Source organism: Panthera tigris, chromosome A3 (assembly GCF_018350195.1).
Source record: "Panthera tigris isolate Pti1 chromosome A3, P.tigris_Pti1_mat1.1, whole genome shotgun sequence".
NCBI classification, from domain to species: domain Eukaryota; kingdom Metazoa; phylum Chordata; class Mammalia; order Carnivora; family Felidae; genus Panthera; species Panthera tigris.
The window spans coordinates 21,175,413-21,190,139 of NC_056662.1; the positions used below are offsets into that span (position 1 = coordinate 21,175,413).

Consider the following 14,727-nt stretch of genomic DNA (forward strand, 5'->3'; position numbering starts at 1 on the left):
CGACTTCAGTTCAGGTCATGATCTCACGGTTCGTGAGTTCGAGCCCCGCATCGGGCTCTGTGTTGACAGCTCAGAGCATGGAACCTGCTTCAGATTCTGTGTCCCCCCCCCCCCCTCCGCCCCTCCCCTGCCTGCGCTCTGTCTCTCTCTCAAAAATAAATAAACGTTAAAAAAATAAAAAATAATAAAATAGATAAGATATGGGGCAGCTGGGTGGCTCAGTCGGTTAAGTGTTTAACCCATGATTTCGGCTCAGGTCATGATCTCACAGTTCGTGAGTTGGAGCCCCGTATCGGGCTCTGCATGGACAGGGCAGACAGAGCCTGCTTGGGATTCTCTCTCTCTCCCTCTCTCCCCACCCCCGTCTCTCAAAATAGATAAATAAACTAAAAAAAAGGAAGGAAGGAAGGAAGGAAGGAAGGAAGGAAGGAAGGAAGGAAGGAAGGAAGAAAGAAGAAAGAAGAAAGAAGAAAGAAAGAAAGAAAGAAAGAAAGAAAGAAAGAAAGAAAGAAAGAAAGAAAGAAAGAAAAAAAGAAAGAAAGAAAGAAATTCTGGCCTATGCCACCGCATGGAAGAACCTTGAGTACATCATGCTAAGTGAAATAAACCAGACACAAAAGGACAAATACTACGTGATTCCACTTAGATGAAGCACTTAGGGTAGTAAATTCAGAGACAGAGGGAGAATGGTAGCTGTCAGGGGCTGGGGAAGGGAGGAATGGGGGATCGTTGGTTAAAGGGTACGGTTTCAGTTATGCAAGATAAAAATTCTGGAGACCGGTTGCACAACAGTGTGAATGTCCCTGACAGTACTGAACTGAATATTTTAAAATGGTCAAGATGAGGGGCGCCTGGGGGGCTGAGTCAGAGCACCCGACTCTTGATTTCATCTCAGGTCATGCATGATCTCAGGGTCGTGGGATCAAGCCCCATGCTGGGCTCTGCTTCCTCTCCCCTTCCACTCCCCCCCCCCAATAAATAAGTAAAATGGTCAAGATGATAACCCGTAAGGTATGTATATTGTACTGCAATTAAAAAATTTAAAGGTAGGTCAAATAATACATTGAAACTTAGTACCATAAGTGCTTTTTAAAAAATGGATGTTCAACTGACTGAGCCACCCAGGTGACTAAAAAATAGATGTTGACGGGGCGCCTGGGTGGCTCAGTCAGTTAAGTGTCTGACTTTAGCTCAGGTCACCATCGCACTGTCTGTGAGTTCGAGCCCTGTGTCGGGCTCTGGGCTGACAGCTGCTTCAGATTCTGTGTCTCCCTCTCTCTCTGCCACTCCCCTGCTCATGCTCTGTCTCTCTCTGTCTCAAAAATTAAAAAAAAAAAAAAACTTAAAAAAAAATTTTTTAAAAGTAGATGTTGAGTGGGGTGCCTGGGTGGCTCAGTCAGTCAAGCGTCTGACTTCAACTCAGGTCATCATCTTGAGGTTCGTGAGTTCAAGCCCCGCGTTGGGCTGTGTGCTGACAGTTCAGAGCCTGGCACCTGCTTCGGATTCTGTGTCTCCCTCTCTCTCTGCCCCTTCCCTGCTTGCTTTGTGTGTCTCTCTCTCTTTCAAAAACAAATAAACATGAAAAAAATAGGTGCTGAGTTAGAGGAAGATGGTTTAATACATTTTAGGATCAACATTGTGATCATCACCATCACTTGATAAACACTAATATCCATTTATAACAAAAAAATTCTTAGAATTCTAGAAATACCATATATATCACAATCCATTTGCCAATATCATACATAATGGTGGAATCATAGAAGCATTCTTCTGTTTTTATCTTGGAAGTCCCAGAGAAATAGCCCTGGGGTGGTATTGGGGGAGGGGGGGAGCTCCGATGCTCTTGGTCAGGAAAATCCAAGGTTTTAAGAGTGAAGAATGGATGTGGTCAGCTACCATGCTGAAAGATAATGAGGCAAAGTCAAATATTATCCTAGAATGCCCAAGTATTCAAGCAAGAAAGTTAACAAGCCAGGAAAGTTTAAGTAATGACCCGCAAATATCTCAGTGATTCAGTTAGCAAGGAAGGTTCCAAGATGTTGTTCAGCCGAGTTAATTAGCTAGGAACATCCAGCTTTATTAGTCAAGATTGTCCACCGTGGATAGAAGGGAAGTCTAAAGTCATCGCTGAGTTTATCAGTCTTTAGCTAGGACTCCAGTTCTCCAGGGCCCAGCCTTGCCAACCTCTGGAGGCGGAGAGGGCCACATCTTCTCATGCCTGCCTCCATGGCAGAGTCCTGAGCCAATTATAACTTCGCGGAGCCCATGCTGAGTCCCTCTCCAGAACCGGTGGTCCTCAGCCCAGGACAAAAATGAACCAGAAGCAAAACTAGTAGGAGAGAGGCTGGGAGGGACCCAGCTAGCCGACCTAGACAGGAGAGGCTGAGATGTGAGTGGAAACCAACCATGGTGGGAAGCATCTGGTGAGGGCCTGGGGCTATTGGAGACCCCAGAACAGGCCAAGATTCAGGCCATGAGCAGCTTAGGAAGAGCTTGTCCTGCTTGAGAGGCGCTGAGGGGCTAGACTGGCTATGGCTTCTGTCAGGTCTCAGTCCCACCCTGCAGGAGCCAGTCTACTTCTCCCGAAAGACACAGTAACAGAGGAGCAGTAAGACGCAAAGGAGGACAATGGCCAGGTACAGTAAGGTTTCCAGCATGGTGGGCATTCTTAGTAAGGGGACAGGGCCTGGAGCTCCTGCAGGTCTCACAGGGCTGGTTCTTGGCTTCCAGACTGGACCCTGGACACCACCTCCTTGGAACAATCTGCCCAACAAGTTTCAGCTCCACCTCCCCAAGGAAGGGGCTCTAGACCACAGGGATCTCTCAGCCACTGTGAGGTCACAAACTCCAGCATGGTGGAATGTTGGCCTCCCAGCCACAGTCCATATCTTTATTAATGTGACCAGTTTGTTGAAAGCAGGACTCCTGGTATGCAATCATACTTTTTTTTTTTTTGCCTGTCTCTTTAGACTTTCTTCTTAAAAAAATTTTTTTTTAATGTTTATTTACTTTTGAGAGAGACAGAGACAGAGTGTGAGTGGGGGAAGGGAAGAGACAGAGGGAGACACAGAATCTGAAGCAGGCTCCAGGCTCTGAGCTGTCAGCACAGAGCCCGATGCAGAGCTCAAACTCACGGACTGGACTGTGAGATCATGACCTGAGCTGAAGTCGGACGCCCAACCGACTGAGCCACCCAAGTGCCCCTCTTTAGACTTTCTAAATGGAAGTATCTTTTCCCTGACCCTGGAAAACTATAAGGCAGGCCTCATAGCTTTTCTGATCATTCTTTGGTAATAAGTATTACAATCACAAAAAATAGGGAACATAGTTTTTATTCAAATATTTTAAAAGCCCAGTCCAATATACAAACCACATTTTCAATGATAACTTATGGGTAAGATTTCTCTCACCAGCTGGGGCCAAGCATAGGGTGGGCTGCTATTTGTTGGGAGGGGCCAGGAAACTTCTCCCTTATCCAAATGTGTTTCTCTTCACCAGGAGGACTCCACCCACTTCCCTATCCCCAATAGCTCCAGGATCAGAACAGATGGAATAAAGATTAAGGTGGGGGGAGACTAGTCTCCAGGTTGGGCACATATTTAATGTAAGTCTTTCTCTCTTGGCCTCTTTATTCCAGGGCTTCTTTGGGGAAACCCACTCCTGCACCCTTCATTCTCTAGGGACATGAACAGGCTCTCTCCTTGGGGTCTCCTCACCCTAGCGGGCTCTCTCTTGGGCCGGACATCTTGGGTAGCAGATGGACATTCCTACTGACACGGGAGACTGGGGAAGTTCTTGGGTCCTGAGCCCTCAACCACCAGCCGGTGCCAGGTCCTTGACTTTGCAGCAAGAAAGAATTCAAGGCAGAATCAGAGTAAAACATAAATGAGAAGCTTTATTGTAAAGCAAAAGTACACGCTCGAAGACGAGGTTGTGCAGGCACGCTCAGAGAATTTGAGTGGTGCTGCGTAGATGTGGGATTCTGATTAACAGGCAGTTATAATCAACAGGTGGAATATTCCTGTAGGGTTCTGGAAATAGTCCCAAGACCCCCTGTATACCATTACGCATGCGCCAGCCTGTTCCCTTGCACTGGCCTTGATTTTTCTCTTGGGAACCTTCGTATGCAGTCAAGATCTAGGAGGAGTCCTCTAGCGCCCCCCAGTGGACGGGTCATTCTCTTCAGTTGCAGGTTAATTGGGGATTTATGCTGCAGTTGAGCATCTCGGTGGCTAATCCTGGCCACGGGCATCCTGTTATTCAACAGGTGCCAGGCCAGTTCCCTGTTCCTTGTCCTTCCTCCGGAAGTTACCCGACATTTCCCTATTCTACCTGCCTCACTACCCCAGATTCTACACCTGCGGAAGAAGATGCTGCACCTTGGCCTGAGGCGTAGGGTAGGCGGGGCTCACCTGTGCTCCCCACCTTCAGGTAACCTATATCAAGCTCCCAGATGTTTCTGCTGGAACTCCTGGTACTCAGGCACTCCTCTTGTTCTCCCTCTTGGGGACAGGGGGTGGGACTATCTTAAGAAATAGAATTCATAATTCTCCCTCTTTTTGATGGCTGTGTATACTGCGAATAGCGTCAACTTGGAGGAGAGAATTTGGAGTCACAAGCAGTAAATTCTAGATCTGGTCCAATACTTTCTCTGGAAGGCAGCTGCCATTTTATTAGATGGAACCTTCAAAACTTGCCAACATTGGGCCACAATTTGCTTACCGTAACAGCAGTTTGTTGTTGTTCAGCGGTTCATCCCTACCTATATCCTATCTCTGTATGCCACCTTGGTGTCTTGTTGAAATAGCCATTTTAACATCCTGTTGCACTAATGATTAATGAGCGTCAGCCACGCCTCTTAGAATCCTAGCCTCTTGCAGCCACCGGGGATGCACAAATAAACTGCCCCAGATCCCTTCCCTGGCATCATGGGAGCAAAGGGTACAAGAGAGTAATCTAGGATTGAATCATTGCTCTCCTCTTTCACAATCTTCTTAGGGCACCCTTGCCTTAATCTCCAGCTCAGGACAATAAGGCCCCCAACCTGAGCCACGCGGGAGGCCCTGCCCTGTCTAGAATGTACCAGATTCATGGGGGTGCTGGGGACTGTAGAAGGGACATGCTCTCAGCCTCCTGCTTGCTTCTTCGCTCCTCTGGCTCAAAAGGGCTGATCCAAAAGCTGATGAACACAGCAGCCAGCAGCCACAGTGGCTTATGGAGCACTGGAAATGCAGCTCGTCCAAATGTGCTGTTAGCGTTAAACACGCACCGGATTCCAAAGACTTTGTACAGAGAAAAAAAGATGGCAAATATCTCATCAATAATTTTTTTAAAATATAATTTATTGTCAAGTTAACTAACATACAGTGTATACAGTGTGCTCTTGGCTTTGGGAGTGGGTTCCCAGAATTCATCGCTTACATACAACACCCAGTGATCATTAATCATTTAAAAATACGTTAAAATTTAAAAATACCTGCTGAAATAATATTTTGGTTATACTGGGTTAAAGGAAATCCACTATTAAAATTAGTTTCACCTTTTTTTGCTACGTTCTTAACGTGGCTCTTAGAACATTTTAAATTACACATGTGGATAGCCTTGTATTTCTACTGAGAGTGCTGCCTTTTCAAACACAGCACGTTCTCTCAACCTCCTGAACAATCCCACAGTGTCCTCACAGTGACAGAAGCTTTCTCAGAAATACTAAAGGGTAGCAACTATCATGCTTTGGATCTTTGCTCTGTGCTTCACCTTCAGAGACCCCCCCCCCCCCCCCCCCCCACCGCCCTCCTCGGTTGCATCCGTCAGGCCTGGATTTCCACATTGTGGCTGACCTGGTTAGCACCAGGGATCTGACCGGGGGAACCCCCTCCCCAGGCACACGGAAGTTTACACTTCAGAATGTGGGCTGAGTTAATGGCAGGGTTGCAGCAGGGCAGGTTCGAGAGGTACACGTGGCCCAGGATGCTGGCAGTGTGAGTGCTTGTGAGATTTGGGAGCCATGAGCCCCGTCTCATGCCTGTCTGCAGTGTCCTTTCGGGAGCATGGGGCTTCTATCCATCTTCTCTGCTACTCTGCAAATTTGATCAAACCCCTACTGCTTCCAAGACTCATTTTTAGGACTAAGTTTAGCAAAGCACTTGCCCACTTTTCCCTGTTACTCTCACGTTCTACTTTCAGGGCATCAGAACGATATTTTATTCTGACAATGTCCAAATATATGGTCAGAATTCATTCATTTATTCAATTGTGCCAGCCAGCCACTAAACTAGGTACTATGAATACAGCGGTCAATCAGGCAAGAACCCTATGGTCCAAACTCCCTGCAATCAGCATGAGCTCTTGCTAATAACAGCTGCTCACGTGAAAAAGCAACCATTTCTATAAGTTAATGACAAATCAGTGGCAAAAACAGAATAAAGAGAAAAGCAAAAACAAGTGAGTGAATGTTATTTCCCAAATTTCAGGCTGCTCTTGGAAGTTATTCCAAGCCCTACGGAGTCAGAATTTGAGCTCCGCGCCACCAGGGGGCGCGGCAGCGCCGTTTGCGCGGGATCCGCCTCCCGGAAACGCCGCTCTAGGACGCCACCCGCGCTCCAGCTGCATTTCCGCCGGCGCTGGGCGGAAGAGGAGCTTCCTGCTGCTGTGGTCGCCCGGCCGGTTCTCTCGAGCCGTCCACGCCGCCGGTTTACATCTCCCGCAATCCCCAGACATCCGCAGCTTCCCGCACTGTCGGCTGTGTCTACGGCCGCTGTCCCGCGCCATAGGTCGCGGCTGCCCGGGGTGAGTCCACTGCGGGGATCGCTGGGCGCGTGGTCTGCCCCCCACCACCTTTCGGGGAAACCGAGGCCCGAGGAGTCGGGGAGAGCCGGCGGAGGTCAGCCGCGGTTCCAGGCCTCGCCCCTGGGTTCGGGCCCAGCTCCTCCACCGAGAGGTCGGTGCGGACCTCTCAGGATGCGTGTCCCGGGTCGGATCACTCGCCCTCAGCCCCCCTCACCCCTCCGCCGGGAAGACTCGGGTCCCGCCAACTACCAGAAGCGGGTCCGGCGACGCGCGGGCCGAGTGCCGCCGCCAGTGGTGCGGAGCCCCGTGTGGCCCCGGGCCTGAAGAGCTCCCGGGGCCGCGTGATTTTCACGCACACACCCACCTCCGGCTCTGGGCCTCGAATCCCCCAAAGCGCTTCATCGGTTGCCCACGAAGTGACCATGTGAGCGTTAACCCGTTTTCTCGTCAACAGCCTTTAAGAGAAAGCGTTAAAACCCCCGTTATGCAGAGCGGTTGTGTGAGTTTTCAATTGGGGGCGCTCGCGGGGCCCCAGAGCGGCAGAGGCCGATTCCGGTGTCTTTGTTTTGCACTAAAGCCCCTTCCCCGTGCTGTCTCCTGCGTAGGCGTTGCGGGCTCCGGGGCTCTGTTGGAAGCAGATGGAAACTCTCCGTTGGACGGCTTTGGGGGCTGTGCGTCAGGCAGCGCCCCCTTCTTTGCTGCAGGACCCTGAGCCGCAGCGCCGGATGTGCCCCCGCGGTGTCCAGGGGGTGAGGCCTGGGTAAGTGCTGCTGCTCAGGAGATCCTTGAGCAGGGACTCGTTGCCTTCCTGCCACACCACCGTGGGGGGTTTGGGTGGGGGGGGAGCGTCCTGGAGCTCCTGCGGGTTCTGAGAAAGCCCCCAGGAGGCCTGGTGTGGTGGATGGGGGTGTGTCTGGGGGCCAGAGAGGTCTGGGTTCAGATCCTGCCTCAGCCTGTGGCGAGCGCATCACGTTGGCTAGGTTAGGCCCTTCTGAGCTCCGCTGTGTTTTAAGTGGGGAAAGTGCCAGAGCTCTGGGAGGACAGAAGTCTTGTCTGTGTTCTTTGTCTTTGAGCCCACGGTTGGTGGCACATAGTAGATCGTCCGTCTGTATCTGTGGGGGACTAAACAATGTAGGCGTTTTTGCCGCGAGTTGGTCTTCACGTGCCCCCTCTTGATGACGGGAGATGGCGTGTTTTCATGAGATGGTGATGGCGCTCAGGGTCCTGGGCTTCGCTGGGCAGCTGGGGGCTTATAGGGCCTTCTCTCTTCCTGGCTCACTTTCTGCCTTTTCTGCACCTGCATTCGAAAGTGATCATGGTCTGTCTGTGTCCTGGTCATCGATAGTGCAGGGAGAGGACTTGCAGAAAGCACTTCCCCGTGTTTGGAGGGTCCCCTCTGTCCCTTCCAAACCCTGGAGCTTTCCCACACTTCTCACCACCTTTTTTTGAGGTGCCTCTTGGCACCTGTTGTCTTGTTGTACGCTCTATGCCTGGCTCAGCACGGTTTCTGTGAGGCTTTAAAAAGGGAGAACGAGAGTGGGTCCTGTGTCTGTGTGTCTGAGTTGGTGGCGGAGCCACAGCTGTGGTCTTCTGACACTGGTTTCTAATTTCAGCAGCTCGGTGTCCTTTTCTGCTCCTGCGTTGAAGTGAGTACAGGCTGCCTTTTTCTTGGTCGTTGGTAACGCAGGCAAAGGAAAAGTCGCAAGGTTCTTTCTATATTCAGAGGTTCCAAAATGGGACAACCTTAGGTGACCGAGCACAAGGTAGAGGGAGGGAGGCAGGCTTTCAGTGTGCTTACCTCCTAAGACCCAGATTCCCTCAGTGTTTTCCTGTTGGTAAAGATAGTGGGTTCCTGGGCGGGTAAGCAGTGCCACGGGCTTCTTGTCTCTTACAGGAGTGGGTCGTGACTGCTGTTCCTTGTTTGTGAAAGGCGACCTCAGGGAGAAGAACGTGGATCGGGAGGTCCCAGGTAAGTGGGATTCTCTAGAGCTCAGGTCTTGTGCGGGCTGTGAGGCTGGAGGGGTTCAGGTGATGAGGTGTGGGAAAGAGTGCCTTCTTCCCGCTGCTCCCAGCTGTCTGTGTCCCCTCAGGCTGGTAGGCACAGGTCAGGTCCCTCTTCTGCTCCCGAGAGCCCCTGATGAAGGCTGCTGTGACATTGAGAGGCAAGCAGCGGTGTCGGGATGGACAGAGAGAGGGCTGCGTTTTAGAGGCAAACCTAGACTCCTTTCCGGTTCCCAGCTGAGTGCTCTTACGTGAACCTGAGCGCTCTTCTGTGATCACCCACACCCAGTCTTTCAGAACCATGAATCCTCAGTATTTCTGCGCAGTCTCCTCACCTCTTGGTAGGGAGCGGTAAATCGTCCGTGCAAATAAGGGGAAGCTTCTGTGATCTTAGGCTGTAAATCTGGCCATTGGCCTGTCTGCTGGGCTCCTAGTTCAACTCAGTTCCTGGGCTGCTGTCCGAGGTCTCCCTTCTCGGCCCATTCACTGCCCTTCTCTGCTCCTGCATTCGAAAGTGATCGTGGGCGGCCCGTGCCCTGGTCATTGATAGTGCAGGGAGAGGAATTGCCGAAAGCGTTTCCCCGTGTTGGAAGGGCCCATCCTGTCCCTTCCAAACTCTGGAGCTTTCGTACACATCTCTCTGTCCGCTGATTTGTATTGCTTTCTGGTACTTGGCGCTGGGTGGCTCACCGAGTGCCCTTTTGCCGAGTAGGGCCCTGCCTCAGCGTGTTTCTGTTCATGGGCCGGTGGTGGAGTGCTGACAGGGGTCCCTCTTCCCCCAAGGCTCTCCCTGGGAAGCATTCTCTGCCTTCTCATTGCACCGCTTCCCACACCCTCAGCCCCGTTGGTCAGCCCTGATCACATTGGACGTTGGTGATTTGCTTGTCATTCCCCTATGCTGTGATCTCGAGGGCAGTGCCTCCGTCTTGGTGTCTGACATGTAGCAGTGGGTCAAAACAGAACAAGGTAGGGGAGATCGAGATGCTACATGGTGAGGCAATGGGCTTTTCCCACTCTGGACTGTCAGTGGGGAGACCGTACCTGCTCAAGGCTGAGGCATCCTGCTCTCCTTGGAAGTGTTTCTCTTGTCCTGGCCACGGGCTGTGCCTGTGGTCCACTGGGGGTAACATTCCCTCTGCTCTTAGGTTAAGGAGCAAGGAAGGGAGTAGTACCCCAGCTGGGCAGGACGTCGTCGTTGAGAATGCGTACGTAGGCAGCCCTTACGCACTAGATGGAGAACGTGGGGCCCTCCCACCACCCGTTACCCCTCCTGGTCCAGGCTCATTGCTGCCGGTCAGCGTGGCTCGCTCTCCAAAACCTGGCCTTGACAACTTTTTGATACAGATTGCTTAGCAACAAATTGATTGTGGGTACATAGGATAACACTGACATTACTTCTGTCACACATGTTCCCCAGGTCCCTTCCTAGAGTTAAGTTGTTCTTGTTCCTGAGACAGCAGTGTGGCTGTCCAAGTCCTGGTAGCAATGGCCCACGTTTGTGGGTGCTGGAATCCGCTGGCCGCTGTGCCAGGTACCCTCTGCACACCCCCCCCCAGGCCTGTTGTGAGTGCTCATTCACGCCTTGTCTCTTGCAGGTGGATCTGCACGTCCAGAGGCTCCATGAGAGGTGTCTTACAGCCAGGCGCGAGGCCACAAATGCCCCGAGGTAAGGTTTTGGAGCCTTCTCTGGAATTGTGTCTTTTTGCATCTGTAAAGTCACACACGTGTGCCCTGGGGTCTGGATGAGGCAGCGAGATGAGAGTGGGCATCCATGAGTTCCCAGTTGTGTCCTGGCTGGGAGGCAATCCCCCACATAGTGAGAGGGGACAGGCCTCTAGAAAGCTGCGCTGGTGAAGGGCTTCCTTCCTGGAGTCAGCACCGTGCTGTGAGGGAAAGCATGTAGATTTAGGCACCAGAGACCTTGGTCCAGTTTCTGAGGCATGCATGTCTGGCTTTGTGAGCCATCCTTCCTGGCGCTCTTTCTGTCCTTTTCTGCTCCCGTATCTGAAAGTGACTGCAGGCTGCCTGTGGCTTGGTCATTGGTAGTGCAGGGAGAGGAGTCACCAAGAGAAGTTCCCATGTTTGAAGGGTCCAGCCATCCTTTCCGAACCCTGGAGCTTTCCCACACTAGCTTTTTCCTCTTGCCCTTCCCTTCTGAGCTGGGGCCTCTGCTGGCCCCCTGTGAGGTGGTAACTGGGCTAGCCCCCGGACCTGTGGGAGCTCATTCTGTCTTTCCACGTTACGGATTTTCTTGTCAGAAACAAGCCTACCTTTTAATTTGGACTTCACACTGGAATAAATTCACATAGCGCCCGAGGACACACGTAAGAATTGGAAATCATGGCTTCTGCTGTTTGAATTTACAGGAGCCGAGGCCAGTCCGCAAGAACACGTCGGTCAAGGCAGTGTGTGAATTCAGCGCTCGTGTGTCTGTTGTCTTTGCTCCTTGACTGTCTCTTGAGCACAGCATGCATTGCTTCTCCGGGAGCTGTCAGAAACGTTAAATAAATGGAGAAAGAAAAACAAAGGTGGGGCCTGCTGTAGGGGCAAGGAGGAGTTCTGTCAATTCTGAGTCAATAGAAATAGTTCTCATTTGTCACGGTCAGCCAGAAGCCCGAGGAGTTCTCTTGTCACCCTCCGACAGGAGAAGGATGTGTTGATGGATCACCCTCTTTGTAGGTCTCCCTTCACTGCCTTAATCTGTGCTTTGTGGGTTCTTTTGGAAAGGGTGACCCCGGGGGTTGACTGAAGAAGAAATTCTGAGTCCTGTGGATCTTTGAAATCTATTTGTAGACTCCAGATTGCCCAGCTTGCTTCCTGATTCGTGTCAGCGAGGGTGTATGTTGCAGGCTGGGCACTCTGTAGTCCTCGTCAACAGCAGGCTGACCGTCTGCATCTCATTCTGTGCGCTGCCCCTGTGTTCAGGGAGGCAGAAACCTTGCGACGGTGCCTTCGCTTGGTAGACTCAGATACAACGGGTGCCCCTGGGAGGCGTGTCTTGGCTCCCGAGTAAGAAGTGAGGCGAGGTTGGAGGCGAGGTCAAGGTATCCATCCCAGACTTCTGGCCTGGGGGCTCCTGTCTAGTTTTGAGACCCCTTCCGTTTGCCTTCAGGTCTCGTGCTTGCAGGTGGGATCCTGCCGGGCCACATGTTTTTGTTCCGTCTCACGATGATGTGGAGGGTAGTGAGAATAGTGTATGTGAACCACCTGGTGCCCAGGAGTCCTCTGATGACCCAGAGGTCCCCTTGCCTTTCAGACCTGCTCTCCACCCCTTTTGCGTCAGGGGCTTGTCCTGTCCCACAGCCTAGTTCCTGGTCCTGGGCTCCTCAGCCAGGCTGGAGGATTCAAGGGACAATGGTGACCATCCTGAAGACATTTTTTATCACCCCTAACCCCCACTCCAGGCCTGGCCATTCAGACCCCTGGGTGTGGAGTCCTGCAGGTTGAGTTGGGAGTCACTTGTGTAATTTTCTCAAACGTTCATGACGTGTTTTCATGTATCCTTCAAATGGGCCCCGCAGTGTTGACCTTCAAAGGCCGGGGCACCTCACCAGAACAAGTCTTTGTTGGGAGTTTATCTGGCATTTGCCTTTTACAGCCGGGCCGTGTTAAGTGGGTCTTAGCGGAACAGGATGGCAGCTGCTGGGGCCTTGTGGCAGGCTGGGCAGACGAGTCGTGAACGTGTGTGGGAGGACTGCTGAGGATGAGGGTCCATCCCTTTGGTCAAGATGCAGTGGTTCCTCATGCCAGGCTCCCAACAGTGAGCGCTGAGCTGTCTCCCTGAGAATTACTCTCTGTGGTCAGTTGCCCTGGTCGTGAACTCCTAGAAAGAAAGCGATTTCTTATAAAAGCTGGATTTTTGAGATGTTTTTCTTTTATCGTCCTTTCTGTCTTGGTGACAATCTAGTTTGGCGCGTGTAAACTGGGAGCTTAGGCCTGGTTGATGCGGACCTTCTCAGTGATGTCACTTGGGGAGAAGGTGGCCTGGAGATTAAATGCTTATATGCTTCTTCTCCCTCTTAGGTCAGCCTTCGGTCCGGAGGCTGTTGAAGTAAGTCCCAAGGCCGTGAGTCGTCAACCCTCGGGATGACGTGGGATGTGTGTTCGCTGAGACTTTTCTCCGAGGTGAGTTAGTGCCGAGTGCCGGAGACCCACAGGCAGCGGGGAAGCTGGTTTGCGTTTGTGTGGGTGGGAACTCCAAACCATCATCATCATCGTCGGTCTCACTTGTCCTTTCTTGTAGGTTCTCTCGGTGCCATTAGTAGTCACCAGAGGGGCAGAGAACGGAGAGGGAGTCCTCTATGCGAAGCATCCCCAGAGCACCCCGTGCCGTCCGCTCAGAGCACCTCGGAGCAGCTCTTGGCTCCGCGCGTGACATCAGAGGGCAGGTGCTGGGGCTGCGGCCGGGTCCGCTCCGGCTGGCTCTGAGTCGGGACAGCCGTGCCCCGAGAAGCCGTAGACGGGAGGTCAGCCCCGCGTCCCTCTGCTGTGTCTGGAATGACTTGAATGAGCGAACGTTTTCCTCTCGCATTCCAGCTGCTCATCACTTTCCCCTCTGCCTACCCATTCAATAAACCTTACGGACTTGCCGCGTCTGCCTTTTAAGTCATCTAACGAGCTGTGTGCCGCTGAGGCTGGACGTGAAATGGATCGCCTTCCAGTCGTGTTTTCACCCGTGAGCCTCTTCCTGTTAGGCTCCTGAGGCTTGGCACCCAGGCTACTGTCCGAGGTGTTCAGTTAGGACAAGGAGGTGACCAGGTGCTGGTAGAGTTGGCTCAGATTGAGGGCCCATGAAAAAGTCAAGGGTGTTGAAGAACAGGCCAGGGCTTTGGAAGGGGGGACGGGTGACAGGGTGGGCTGGAGTGAGGCAGGCAGTGATGCCATCGAGGAGGCTGGGGTGGCCTGAGTTCCGGGGCCTGGCTCATGAGTATAAATGCCTGCCCGTGTGGCCAGCTGTCCTAGTTTGGCTGGGTTTGAGGGATTTCCCAGGACCTGGGATTTTCATTGTTAAATCCGGGCAGGTCCTGGGCAAATTGGGACGAGTTAGTCAACTTACCTGGGGTATAAAATACATGGTGTCAGCCTCAGAGGGCAGGTTACTGAGTAAAGGTGGGGGCAGGGTGAGCGTGGAGTAACTGTCATCGGTGGACCTGGGGGGTATCCTCAAGGTCAGGTGTTTGTGGAGGTAATTGGGGTAAATCAGTAATTGCAGTAAGGTGATGATGTGCTAAGGACGTGCAAGCGTGAACTTTTTAATTCCCATTTTATTTTTTATTTATTTTATTATTTTTTTAATGTTTATTTATTTTTGACAGAGAGAGACAGAGCATGAGCGGGAAAGGGGCAGAGAGAGGGAGACACAGAATCAGAAGCAGGCTCCAGGCTCTGAGCTGTCAGCACAGAGCCCGACGCGGGGCTCGAACTCACAGACCGTGAGATCATGACCTGAGCCGAAGTCAGACGCTCAACCGGCTGAGCCACCCAGGCGCCCCTTTAATTCCCATTTTAAAGATGGATGGGTCTATGTGAGGAAATAGGCCCCAAAGGCCATGACGAAAGGCCGCGTTGTCCCGTTTCTGCATTGGAAATCGGACTTGCCTCAGTGAGTTTGATTACCTTGACGGGCGCCTGTGGGAGGCAGGCGTTCTCCGCGCCTCAGGTGTTCACTCTGCTGGCCAGTTCCCGACAGCGGCATCCAGAAGTCAAGTGTCTTTTTTTCTGCCTTCTCCGTGGACCGTCCTTTGACTTCTGGTCAGCTGCCGGAAGTTGGTAGTGTTGGCTGCTGTGGAGACACAGCAGCACAACATGGGCCCGGACTTCACAAGGGTGCAAGGGGCTGCCAGGTGCCAGGTCATGCCTGCCTCGCGGCGCTTGGGGCATGTGAAGCGTGAGCCATCCCCAGTCTTTAGGGCCTGAACAAATCTGGGAAGAGCGTCA

The 14,727-nt window shown here is 52.2% G+C and overlaps 1 long non-coding RNA gene and 3 other non-coding genes across 5 annotated transcripts; all 4 read left to right on the forward strand.

Moving 5' to 3' along the window:
* The first annotated feature begins 6,627 nt into the window (after positions 1–6,627).
* On the forward strand, positions 6,628–13,379 carry LOC107179200. 2 transcript variants are annotated; one of them, XR_006215478.1, is made up of 7 exons: positions 6,628–6,789; positions 7,395–7,549; positions 8,684–8,758; positions 10,386–10,456; positions 11,157–11,318; positions 12,814–12,915; positions 13,034–13,379. It is a non-coding gene; the product is annotated as an uncharacterized LOC107179200 (long non-coding RNA). The 2 variants fall into 2 exon arrangements; XR_006215479.1 differs by lacking the exon at positions 6,628–6,789 and adding an exon at positions 6,813–7,213.
* Positions 8,085–8,217, forward strand: LOC122237511. Its single transcript, XR_006216115.1, has one exon. It is a non-coding gene; the product is annotated as a small nucleolar RNA SNORA71 (small nucleolar RNA).
* LOC122237510 lies at positions 9,291–9,423 on the forward strand. Its single transcript, XR_006216114.1, has one exon. It is a non-coding gene; the product is annotated as a small nucleolar RNA SNORA71 (small nucleolar RNA).
* On the forward strand, positions 10,787–10,917 carry LOC122237513. The gene has a single exon (XR_006216117.1). It is a non-coding gene; the product is annotated as a small nucleolar RNA SNORA71 (small nucleolar RNA).
* Positions 13,380–14,727: the final 1,348 nt, after the last annotated feature.